The sequence below is a fragment of the Phyllobates terribilis genome, unplaced genomic scaffold (genome assembly GCF_046119375.1).
Source record: "Phyllobates terribilis strain yellow unplaced genomic scaffold, ASM4611937v1 Scaffold_44__1_contigs__length_10104851, whole genome shotgun sequence".
Taxonomy (NCBI): Eukaryota; Metazoa; Chordata; class Amphibia; order Anura; family Dendrobatidae; genus Phyllobates; species Phyllobates terribilis.
This window is the reverse complement of record NW_027362804.1, coordinates 640,448-653,384: the sequence shown is the minus strand read 5'-3', so window position 1 is coordinate 653,384 and position 12,937 is coordinate 640,448.

The window sequence follows — 12,937 nt, the reverse complement described above, 5'->3', positions numbered from 1 at the left end:
AAGGGGCATTTTAACAGTCTTGTCAAGCTACTGCGACATGCATGTCTCTTCCAAGGGGCATTTAAACCGTCTTGTTAAGCTACTGCGACCTGCACGTCTCTTCAAAGGGGCATTTAAACCGTCTTGTTAAGCTACAGCTACCGCCACCGCTCTTCCAAGGGGCATTTAAACCGTCTTGTTAAGCTACTGTAAACTCCACCTCTTTTCCAAGGGGCATTTAAACTGTCTTGTTAAGCTACTGCGACCTGCATGTCTCTTCCAAGGGGCACTTAAACTGTCTTGTTAAGCTACTGCGACCTACATGTCTCTTCCAAGGGGTATTTAAACGGTCTTGTTAAGCTACTGCAACCTGCACGTCTCATCCAAGGGGCATTTAAACCGTCTTGTTAAGCTACTTCGACCTGCATGTCTCTTCCAAGGGGCATTAAAACGGTCTTGTTAAGCTACTGCGACCTGCACGTCTCTTAAAAGGGACATTTAAACCGTCTTGTTAAGCTGCTGCGACCTGCATATCTCTTCCAAGGGGCATTTAAACCGTTTTGTTAAGCTACTGCGACCTGCATGTCTCTTCCAAGGGGCATTTAAACGGTCTTGTTAAGCTACTGCAACCTGCACGTCTCATCCAAGGGGCATTTAAACCGTCTTGTTAAGCTACTTCGACCTGCATGTCTCTTCCAAGGGGCATTAAAACGGTCTTGTTAAGCTACTGCGACCTGCACGTCTATTAGAAGGGGCATTTAAACCGTCTTGTCAAGCTGCTGCGACCTGCTCGTCTCATCCAAAGGGCATTTAAACCGTCTTGTTAAGCTACTTCGACCTGCATGTCTCTTCCAAGGGGCATTAAAACGGTCTTGTTAAGCTACTGCGACCTGCACGTCTCTTAAAAGGGGCATTTAAACCATCTTGTTAAGCTTCTGCGACCTGCATGTCTCTTCCAAGGGGCATTTAAACCGTCTTGTTAAGCTACTGCGACCTGCATGTCTCTTCCAAGGGGCATTTAAACGGTCTTGTTAAGATACTCCGACCTGCACATCTCTTCCAAGGGGCATTTAAACCGTCTTGTTAAGCTTCTGCGACCTGCATGTCTCTTCCAAGGGGCATTTAAACCGCCTTGTTAAGCTACTACGACCTGCACGTCTCTTCCAAGGGGCATTTAAACCATCTTATTAAGCTACTGCTACCGCCACCGCTCTTCCAAGGGGCATTTTAACCGTCTTGTTAAGCTACTGCGACCTGCATGTCTCTTCCAAGGGGCATTTAAACAGTCTTGTTAAGCTACTGTGACCTCCACCGCTCTTCCAAGGGGCATTTAAACTGTCTTGTTAAGCTACTGTGACCTGCATGTCTCTTCCAAGGGGCATTTAAACCGTCTTGTTAAGCTACTGCTACCTCGACCGCACTTCCAAGGGGCACTTTAACCGTCTTGTTAAGCTACTGCGACCTGCACGTCTCTTTCAAGGGCCATTTAAACTGTCTTGTTAAGCTACTGCGACCGCTACCGCTCTTCCAAGGGGCATTTAAACCGTCTTGTTAAGCTACTGCGACCTGCATGTCTCTTCCAAGGGGCATTTAAACCGTCTTGAAAAGCTACTGCGACTTGCACTTCTTTTCCAAGGGGCATTTAAACCGTCATGTTAAGCTACTGCAACTTGCACGTCTTTTGCAAGGGGTCATTTAAACCGTCATATTAAGCTACTGCTACCGCGACCGCTCTTCCAAGGGGCATTTAAACCATCTTGTTAAGCTACTGTAACTTCCACCTCTATTCCAATGGGCATTTAAAACGTCTTGTTAAGCTACTGCAACCTGCACGTAACTTCCAAGGAGCACTTAAACCGTCTTGTTAAGCTACTGCGACCTGCATGTCTCTTCCAAGGGGCATTTAAACAGTCTTGTTAAGCTACTACTACCGCGAGCGCACTTCCAAGGGGCTCTTTAAACGTCTTGTTAAGCTACTGCGACCTGCATGTCTCTTTCAAGGGGCATTTAAACTGTCTTGTTAAGCTACTGCGACCGCTACCGCTCTTCCAAGGGGCATTTAAACCATCTTGTTAAGCTACTGCGACCTACATGTCTCTTCCAAGGGGCATTTAAACAATCTTGAAAAGCTATTGTGATTTGCACGTCTTTTCCAAGGGGCATTTAAACCGTCTTGTTAAGCTACTGCGCCTCGCACGTCTTTTCCAAGGGGCATTTAAACCGTCTTGTTAAGCTACTACAACCTTTACCGCTCTTCCAAGGGGCATTTAAACCGTCTTGTTAAGCTACTGCGACCTGCATGTCTCTTCCAAGGGGCATTTAAACCGTCTTGTTAAGCTACTGCTATCGCCACCGCTCTTCCCAGGGGCATTTTAACCGTTTTGTTAAGCTACTGCGACCTGCACTTCTCTTTCAACGGGCATTTAAACCGTCTTGTTAAGCTACTGTAACCAGCACCTCTTTTCCAAGGGGCATTTAAACCGTCTTGTTAAGCTACTGCGACCTGCACATCTCCTCCAAGGGGCATTTAAACCGTCTTGTTAAGCTACTGCGATCTGCATGTCTCTTCCAAGGGGCAATTAAACCGTCTTGTTAAGCTACTGCGACCTGCACGTCTCTTCCAAGGGGCATTTAAACCATCTTGTTAAGCTACTGCTATCGCCACCGCTCTTCCAAGGGGCATTTTAACCGTCTTGTTAAGCTACTGCGACGTGCACGTCTCTTTCAACGGGCATTTAATCCGTCTTGTTAAGCTACTGCGACCTGCATGTCTCTTCCCAGGGGCATTTGAACTGTCTTGTTAAGCTACTGCGACCTCCACCTCTCTTCCAAGGGGCATTTAAACCGTCTTGTTAAGCTACTACGATCTGCACGTCTCTTCCAAGGGGCATTTTAACAGTCTTGTCAAGCTACTGCGACCTGCACGTTTCTTTCAAGGGGCATTTAATCCGTCTTGTTAAGCTACTGCGACTTGCAAGTATTTTCCAAGGGGCATTTAAACCATCTTGTTAAGCTACTGCGACCTCCTCCGCTCGTCCAAGGGACATTTAAACCGTCTTGTTAAGCTACTGCGACCTGCATGTCTCTTCCAAGGGGCATTTAAACCATCTTGTTAAGCTACTGCGACCTGCACGTCTCTTCCAAGGGGCATTTAAACCGTCTTATTAAGCTGCTGCACCTGCATGTCTCAACCAAGGGGCATTTAAAACGTCTTGTTAAGCTACTGCGACCTGCACGTCTCTTCCAAGGGGCATTTAAACCGTCTTGTTAAGCTACTGCGACCTGCATGTCTCTTCCAAGGGGCATTTAAACGGTCTTGTTAAGCTACTGCTTCCGCCACCCCTCTTCCAAGGGGCATTTTAACAGTCTTGTCAAGCTACTGCGACATGCATGTCTCTTCCAAGGGGCATTTAAACCGTCTTGTTAAGCTACTGCGACCTGCACGTCTCTTCAAAGGGGCATTTAAACCGTCTTGTTAAGCTACAGCTACCGCCACCGCTCTTCCAAGGGGCATTTAAACCGTCTTGTTAAGCTACTGTAAACTCCACCTCTTTTCCAAGGGGCATTTAAACTGTCTTGTTAAGCTACTGCGACCTGCATGTTTCTTCCAAGGGGCACTTAAACTGTCTTGTTAAGCTACTGCGACCTGCATGTCTCTTCCAAGGGGTATTTAAACGGTCTTGTTAAGCTACTGCAACCTGCACGTCTCATCCAAGGGGCATTTAAACCGTCTTGTTAAGCTACTTCGACCAGCATGTCTCTTCCAAGGGGCATTAAAACGGTCTTGTTAAGCTACTGCGACCTGCACGTCTCTTAAAAGGGGCATTTAAACCGTCTTGTTAAGCTGCTTCGACCTGCATGTCTCTTCCAAGGGGCATTTAAACTGTCTTGCTAAGCTACTGCGACCTGCATGTCTCTTCCAAGGGGCATTTAAACGGTCTTGTTAAGCTACTGCAACCTGCACGTCTCATCCAAGGGGCATTTAAACCGTCTTGTTAAGCTACTTCGACCTGCATGTCTCTTTAAAGGGGCATTTAAACGGTCTTGTTAGCTACTGCGACCTGCACGTCTCTTAAAAGGGGCATTTAAACCGGCTTGTCAAGCTGCTGCGACCTGCACGTCTCATCCAAGGGGCATTTAAACCGTCTTGTTAAGCTACTTCGACCTGCATGTCTCTTCCAAGGGGCATTAAAACGGTCTTGTTAAGCTACTGCGACCTGCACGTCTCTTAAAAGGGGCATTTAAACCATCTTGTTAAGCTGCTACGACCTGCATGTCTCTTCCAAGGGGCATTTAAACCGTCTTGTTAAGCTACTGCGACCTGCATGTCTCTTCCAAGGGGCATTTAAACGGTCTTGTTAAGCTACTCCGACCTGCACGTCTCTTCCAAGGGGCATTTAAACCATCTTGTTAAGCTACTGCGACCTCCACCTCTCTTCCAAGGGGCATTTAAAACGCCTTGTTAAGCTACTACGGCCTGCACGTCTCTTCCAAGGGGCATTTAAACCATCTTGTTAAGCTACTGCTACCGCCACCGCTCTTCCAAGGGGCATTTTAACCGTCTTGTTAAGCTACTGCGACCTGCATGTCTCTTCCAAGGGGCATTTAAACAGTCTTGTTAAGCTACTGTGACCTCCACCGCTCTTCCAAGGGGCATTTAAACTGTCTTGTTAAGCTACTGCGACCTCCACCGCTCTTCCAAGGGGCATTTAAACCGTCTTGTTAAGCTACTGCAACCTGCACGTCTCTTCCAAGGGGCATTTAAACCGTCTTGTTAAGCTACTGCTACCGCGACCGCACTTCCAAGGGGCAAATTAACCGTCTTGTTAAGCTACTGCGACCTGCACGTCTCTTTCAAGGGCCATTTAAACTGTCTTGTTAAGCTACTGCGACCGCTACCGCTCTTCCAAGGGGCATTTAAACCGTCTTGTTAAGCTACTGCGGCCTGCATGTCTCTTCCAAGGGGCATTTAAACGGTCTTGAAAAGCTACTGCGACTTGCACTTCTTTTCCAAGGGGCATTTAAACCGTCATGTTAAGCTACTGCGACTTGCACGTCTTTTGCAAGGGGTCATTTAAACCGTCATATTAAGCTACTGCTACCGCGACCGCTCTTCCAAGGGGCATTTAAACCATCTTGTTAAGCTACTGTAACCTCCCACTCTTTTCCAATGGGCATTTAAACCGTCTTGTTAAGCTACTGCAACCTGCACGTCTCTTCCAAGGAGCATTTAAACCGTCTTGTTAAGCTATTGCGACCTGCATGTCTCTTCCAAGGGGCATTTAAACCGTCTTGTTAAGCTACTGCTACCGCCAGCGCACTTCCAAGGGGCTCTTTAAACGTCTTGTTCAGCTACTGCGACCTGCATGTCTCTTTCAAGAGGCATTTAAACTGTCTTGTTAAGCTACTGCGACCGCTACCGCTCTTCCAAGGTGCATTAAAACCGTCTTGTTAAGCTACTGCGACCTGCATGTCTCTTCCAAGGGGCATTTAAACAATCTTGAAAAGCTATTGCGACTTGCACGTCTTTTCCAAGGGGCATTTAAACCGTCTTGTTAAGCTACTGCGCCTTGCACGTGTTTTCCAAGGGGCATTTAAACCGTCTTGTTAAGCTACTGCAAACTTTACCGCTCTTCCAAGGGGCATTTAAACCGTCTTGTTAAGCTACTGCGACCTGCATGTCTCTTCCAAGGGGCGTTTAAACCATCTTGTTAAGCTACTGCGACCTGCACGTCTCTTCCAAGGGGCCTTTAAACCGTCTTGTTAAGCTACTGCTACCGCCACCGCTCTTCCCAGGGGCATTTTAACCGTTTTGTTAAGCTACTGCGACCTGCACTTCTCTTTCAATGGGCATTTAAACCGTCTTGTTAAGCTACTGTAACCTCCAACTCTTTTCCAAGGGGCATTTAAACCGTCTTGTTAAGCTTCTGCAACCTGCAAGTCTCTTCCAAGGGGCATTTAAACCATCTTGTTAAGCTACTGCGACCTGCATGTCTCTACCAAGGGGCATTTAAACCGTCTTGTTAAGCTACTGCGACCTGCACATCTCCTCCAAGGGGCATTTAAACCGTCTTGTTAAGCTACTGCGACCTGCATGTCTCTTCCAAGGGGCATTTAAACCGTCTTGTTAAGCTACTGCGACCTGCACGTCTCTACCAACGGGCATTTAAACCATCTTGTTAAGTTACTGCTACCGCCACCGCTCTTCCAAGGGGCATTTTAACCGTCTTGTTAAGCTATTGCGACGTGCACGTCTCTTTCAACGGGCATTTAATCCGTCTTGTTAATCTACTGCGACCTGCATGTCTCTTCCAAGGGGCATTTGAACTGTCTTGTTAAGCTACTGCGACCTCCACCTCTCTTCCAAGGGGCATTTAAACTGTCTTGTTAAGCTACTACGATCTGCACGTCTCTTCCAAGGGGCATTTAAACCATCTTGTTAAGCTACTGCTACCACCACCGCTCTTCCAAGGGGCATTTTAACCGTCTTGTTAAGCTACTGCGACCTGCACGTTGCTTTCAAGGGGCATTTAATCCGTCTTGTTAAGCTACTGCGACTTGCAAGTATTTTCCAAGGGGCAATTAAACCATCTTGTTAAGCTACTGCGACCTCCTCCGCTCTTCCAAGGGGCATTTAAACCGTCTTGTTAAGCTACTGCGACCTGCATGTCTCTTCCATGGGGCATTTAAACCATCTTGTTAAGCTACTGCGACCTCCACCGCTCTTCCAAGGGGCATTTATACTGTCTTGTTAAGCTACTGCGACCTGCACGTCTCTTTCAACGGGCCTGTAATCCGTCTTGTTAAGCTACTGCTACCGCGATCGCTCTTCCAAGGGGCATTTAAACCATCTTGTTAAGCTACTGTAACCTCCACCTCTTTTCCAAGGGGCATTTAAACCGTCTTGTTAAGCTACTGCAACCTGCACGTCTCTTCCAAGGAGCATTTAAACCGTCTTGTTAAGCAACTGCGACCTGCATGTCTCTTCCAAGTGGCATTTAAACCGTCCTGTTAAGCTACTGCGACCTCCACCGCTCTTCCAAGGGGCATTTATACCGCCTTGTTATGCTACTACGACCTGCACGTCTCTTCCAAGGGGCATTTAAACCATCTTGTTAAGCTACTGTGTCCTCCACCGCTCTTTCAAGGGTCATTTAAACTGTCTTGTTAAGCTACTGCGACCTGCATGTCTCTTCCAAGGGGCATTTAAACTGTCTTCTTAAGCTACTGCAACCTGCACGTCTCTTCCAAGGGGCATTTAAACCGTCTTGTTAAGCTACTGCTACCGCCACCGCTCTTCCAAGGGGCATTTTAACCGTCTTGTTAAGCTACTGCGACGTACAATTCTCTTTCAACGGGCATTTAATCCGTCTTGTTAATCTACTGAGACCTGCATGTCTCTTCCAAGGGGCATTTGAACTGTCTTGTTAAGCTACTGCGTCCTCCACCGCTCTTCCAAGGGGCATTTAAACCGTCTTGTTAAGCTACTACGATCTGCACGTCTCTTCCAAGGGGCATTTAAACCATCTTGTTAAGCTACTGCTACCACCACCGCTCTTCCAAGGGCCATTTCAACCGTCTTGTTAAGCTACTGCGACCTGCACGTTTCTTTCAAGGGGCATTTAATCCGTCTTGTTAAGCTACTGCGACTTGCAAGTATTTTCCAAGGTGCAATTAAACCATCTTGTTAAACTACTGCGACATCCTCCGCTCTTCCAAGGGGCATTTAAACCGTCTTGTTAAGCTACTGAGACCTGCATGTCTCTTCCAAGGGGCATTTAACCCATCTTGTTAAGCTACTGCGACCTGCACGTCTCTTCCAAGGGGCATTTAAACCGTCTTGTTAAGCTGCTGCACCTGCATGTCTCAACCAAGGGGCATTTAAAACGTCTTGTTAAGATACTGCGACCTCCACCGCTCTTCCAAGGGGCATTTATACTGTTTTGTTAAGCTACTGCGACCTGCACGTCTCTTCCAAGAGGCATTTAAACCGTCTTGTTAAGCTACTGCGACCTGCACGTCTCTTTCAACGGGCATTTAAACCGTCTTGTTAAGCTACTGCGCCTTGCACGTCTTTTCCAAGGGGCATTTAAAACGTCTTGTTAAACTACTGCGACCTTTACCGCTCTTCCAAGGGGCATTTAAACCGTCTTGTTAAGCTACTGCGACCTGCATGTCTCTTCCACGGGCATTTAAACCGTCTTGTTAAGCTACTGCTACCGCCACCGCTCTTCCAAGGGGCATTTTAACAGTCTTGTTAAGCTACTGCGACCTGCATGTCTCTTCCAAGGGGCATTTAAAATGTCTTGTTAAGCTACTGCGACCTGCACGTCTCTTCCAAGGGGCATTTAAACCTTCTTGTTAAGCTACAGCTACCGCCACCGCTCTTCCAAGGGGCATTTAAACCGTCTTGTTAAGCTACTGTAAACTCCACCTCTTTTCCAAGGGGCTTTTAAACTGTCTTGTTAAGCTACTGCGACCTGCATGTCTCTTCCAAGGGGCACTTAAACTGTCTACTTAAGCCACTGCGACCTGTATGTCTCTTCCACGGGGCATTTAAACGGTCTTGTTAAGCTACTGCAACCAGCACGTCTCATGGCATTTAAACCGTCTTGTTAAGCTACTTCGACCTGCATGTCTCTTCCAAGGGGCATTTAAATGGTCTTGTTAAGCTACTGCGACCTGCACGTCTCTTAAAAGGGGCATTTAAACCGTCTTGTTAAGCTGCTGCGACCTGCATGTCTCTTCCAAGGGGCATTTAAACCGTCTTGTTAAGCTACTGCGACCTGCATGTCTCTTCCAAGGGGCATTTAAACGGTCTTGTTAAGCTACTGCGACCTGCACGTCTCTTCCAAGGGGCATTTGAACCGTCTTGTTAAGCTTCTGCGACCTGCATGTCTCTTCCAAGGGGCATATAAACGGTCTTGATAAGCTACTGCGACCTCCACCGCTCTTCCAAGGGGCATTTAAACCGCCTTGTTAAGCTACTACGACCTGCACGTCTCTTCCAAGGGGCATTTAAACCATCCTGTTAAGCTACTGCTACCGCCACCGCTCTTCCAAGGGGCATTTTAACCGTCTTGTTAAGCTACTGCGACCTGCATGTCTCTTCCAAGGGACACTTAAACTGTCTTGTTAAGCTACTGCGACCTGCATGTCTCTTCCAAGGGGCATTTAAACGGTCTTGTTAAGCTACTGCAACCAGCACGTCTCATCCAAGGGGCATTTAAACCGTCTTGTTAAGCTACTTCGACCTGCATGTCTCTTCTAAGGGGCATTTAAACGGTCTTGTTAAGCTACTACGACCTGCACGTCTCTTCCAAGGGGCATTTAAACCATCCTGTTAAGCTACTGCTACCGCCACCGCTCTTCCAAGGGGCATTTTAACCGTCTTGTTAAGCTACTGCGACCTGCATGTCTCTTCCAAGGGACACTTAAACTGTCTTGTTAAGCTACTGCGACCTGCATGTCTCTTCCAAGGGGCATTTAAACCGTCTTGTTAAGCTACTGCAACCAGCACGTCTCATCCAAGGGGCATTTAAACCGTCTTGTTAAGCTACTTCGACCTGCATGTCTCTTCCAAGGGGCATTTAAACGGTCTTGTTAAGCTACTGCGACCTGCACGTCTCTTAAAATGGGCATTTAAACCGTCTTGTTAGGCTGCTGCGACGTGCATGTCTCTTCCAAGGGGCATTTAAACCGTCTTGTTAAGCTACTGCGACCTGCATGTCTCTTCCAAGGGGCATTTAAACCGTCTTGTTAAGCTACTGCGACCTGCACGTCTCTTCCAAGGGGCATTTAAACCGTCTTGTTAAGCTTCTGCGACCTGCATGTCTCTTCCAAGGGGCATTTAAACGGTCTTGTTAAGCTACTGCGACCTCCACCGCTCTTCCAAGGGGCATTTAAACCGCCTTGTTAAGCTACTACGACCTGCACGTCTCTTCCAAGGGGCATTTAAACCATCTTGTTAAGCTACTGCTACCGCCACCGCTCTTTCAAGGGGCATTTTAACCGTCTTGTTAAGCTACTGCGACCTGCATGTCTCTTCCAAGGGGCATTTAAACCGTCTTGTTAAGCTACTGTGACCTCCACCGCTCTTCCAAGGGGCATTTAAACTGTCTTGTTAAGCTACTGCGACCTGCATGTCTCTTCCAAGGGGCATTTAAACTGTCTTGTTAAGCTACTGCAACCTGCACTTCTCTTCCAAGGAGGCATTTAAACCGTCTTGTTAAGGTACTGCGACCTGCATGTCTCTTCCAAGGGGCATTTAAACGGTCTTGTTAAGCTACTGCGACCTGCACGTCTGTTCCAAGGTGCATTTAAGCCGTCTTGTTAAGCTGCTGCGAGCTGCATGTCTCTTCCAAGGGGCATTTAAACCGTCTTGTTAAGCTACTGCGACCTCCACCGCTCTTCCAAGGGGCATTTAAACCGTCTTGTTAAGCTACTACGACCTGCACGTCTCTTCCAAGGGGCATTTAAACCATCTTGTTAAGCTACTGCTACAGCCACCGCTCTTCCAAGGGGCATTTTAACCGTCTTGTTAAGCTACTGCGACTTGCACGTCTTTTCCAAGGGGCATGTAAACCGTCATGTTAAGCTACTGCGACTTGCAAGTCTTTTGCAAGGGGTCATTTAAACCGTCATGTTAAGCTACTGTAACCTCCACCTCTTTTCCAAGGGGCATTTAAACCGTCTTGTTAAGCTACTGCAACCTGCAAGTCTCTTCCAAGGAGCATTTAAACCGTCTTGTTAAGCTACTGCGACCTGCAAGTCTCTTCCAACGGGCATTTAAACCGTCTTGATAAGCTGCTGCGACCTGCATGTCTCTTCCAAGGGGCATTTGAACTGTCTTGTTAAGCTACTGCGACCTCCACCGCTCTTCCAAGGGGCATTTAAACGGTCGTGTTAAGCTACTACGATCTGCACGTCTCTTCCAAGGGGCATTTAAACCATCTTGTTAAGCTACTGCTACCGCCACCGCTCTTCCAAGGGGCATTTTAACCGTCTTGTTAAGCTACTGCGACCTGCACGTCTCTTTCAAGGGGCATATAATCCGTCTTGTTAAGCTACTGCTACCGCGACCTCTCTTCCAAGGGGCATTTAAACCGTCTTGTTAAGCTACTGTAACCTCCAACTCTTTTCCAAGGGGCATTTAAACCATCTTGTTAAGCAACTGCGACCTGCATGTCTCTTCCAAGGGGCATTTAAACCGTCTTGTTAAGCTACTGCTACCGCAACCGCACTTCCAAGGGGCTCTTTAACCGTCTTGTTAAGCTACTGCGACCTGCACGTCTCTTTCAAGGGGCATTTAAACTGTCTTGTTAAGCTACTGCGACCGCTACCGCTCTTCCAAGGGGCATTTAAACCGTCTTGTTAAGCTCCTGCGACCTGCATGTCTCTTCCAAGGGGCATTTAAACCATCTTGAAAAGCTACTGCGACTTGCACGTCTTTTCCAAGGGGCATTTAAACCGTCTTGTTAAGCTACTGCGCCTTGCACGTCTTTTCCAAGGGGCATTTAAACTGTCTTGTTAAGTTACTGCGACCTTTACCGCTCTTCCAAGGGGCATTTAAACCGTCTTGTTAAGCTACTGCGACCTGCATGTTTCTTCCAAGGGGCATTTAAACCATCTTGTTAAGCTACTGCGACCTGCACTTCTCTTCCAAGGGGCATTTAAACCGTCTTGTTAAGCTACTGCTACCGCCACCGCTCTTCCCAGGGGCATTTTAACCGTTTTGTTAAGCTACTGCGACCTGCACTTCTCTTTCAACGGGCATATAAACCGTCTTGTTAAGCTACTGTAACCTCCACCTCTTTTCCAAGGGGCATTTAAACCATCTTGTTAAGCTACTGCAACCTGCACGTCTCTTCCAAGGGGCATTTAAACCGTCTTGTTAAGCTACTGCGACCTGCATGTCTCTACCAAGGGGCATTTAAACCGTCTTGTTAAGCTACTGCGACCTGCACATCTCTTCCAAGGGGCATTTAAACCTTCTTGTTAAGCTACTGCGTCCTGCACGTCTCTTCCAAGGGGCATTTAAACAGACTTGTTAAGCTACTGCGACCTCCAACGTTGTTCCAACGGGCATTTAAACCGTCTTGTTAAGCTACTGCGACCTGCACGTCTCTTCCAATGGGCATTTAAACCGTCTTGTTAAGCTACTGCTACCGCCACCGCACTTCCAAGGGACACTTTAACCATCTTGTTAAGCTACTGCGACCTGCACGTCTCTTTCAAGGGGCATTTAAACTGTCTTGTTAAGCTACTGCGACCGCTACCGCTCTTCCAAGGGGCATTTAAACCGTCTTGTTAAGCTATTGCGACCTGCATGTCTCTTCCAAGGGGCATTTAAACCGTCTTGAAAAGCTACTGCGACTTGCACGACTTTTCCAAGGGACATTTAAACCGTCATGTTAAGCTACTGCGACTTGCACGTCTTTTGCAAGGGGTCATTTAAACCGTCATGTTAAGCTACTGCTACCGCGACCGCTCTTCCAAGGGGCATTTAAACCGTCTTGTTAAGCTACTGTAACCTCCACCTCTTTTCCAAGGGGCATTTAAACCGTCTTGTTAAGCTACTGCAACGTGCACGTCTCTTCCAAGGAGCATTTAAACCGTCTTGTTAAGCTACTGCGACCTGCAAGTCTCTTCCAAGGGGCATTTAAACCGTCTTGATAAGCTGCTGCGACCTGCATGTCTCTTCCAAGGGGCATTTGAACTGTCTTGTTAAGGTACTGCGACCTCCACCGCTCTTCCAAGGGGCATTTAAACGGTCTTGTTAAGCTACTACGATCTGCACGTCTCTTCCAAGGGGCATTTAAACCATCTTGTTAAGCTACTGCTACCGCCACCGCTCTTCCAAGGGGCATTTTAACCATCTTGTTAAGCTACTGCGACCTGCACGTCTCTTTCAAGGGGCATTTAATCCATCTTGTTAAGCTACTGCTACCGCGACCGC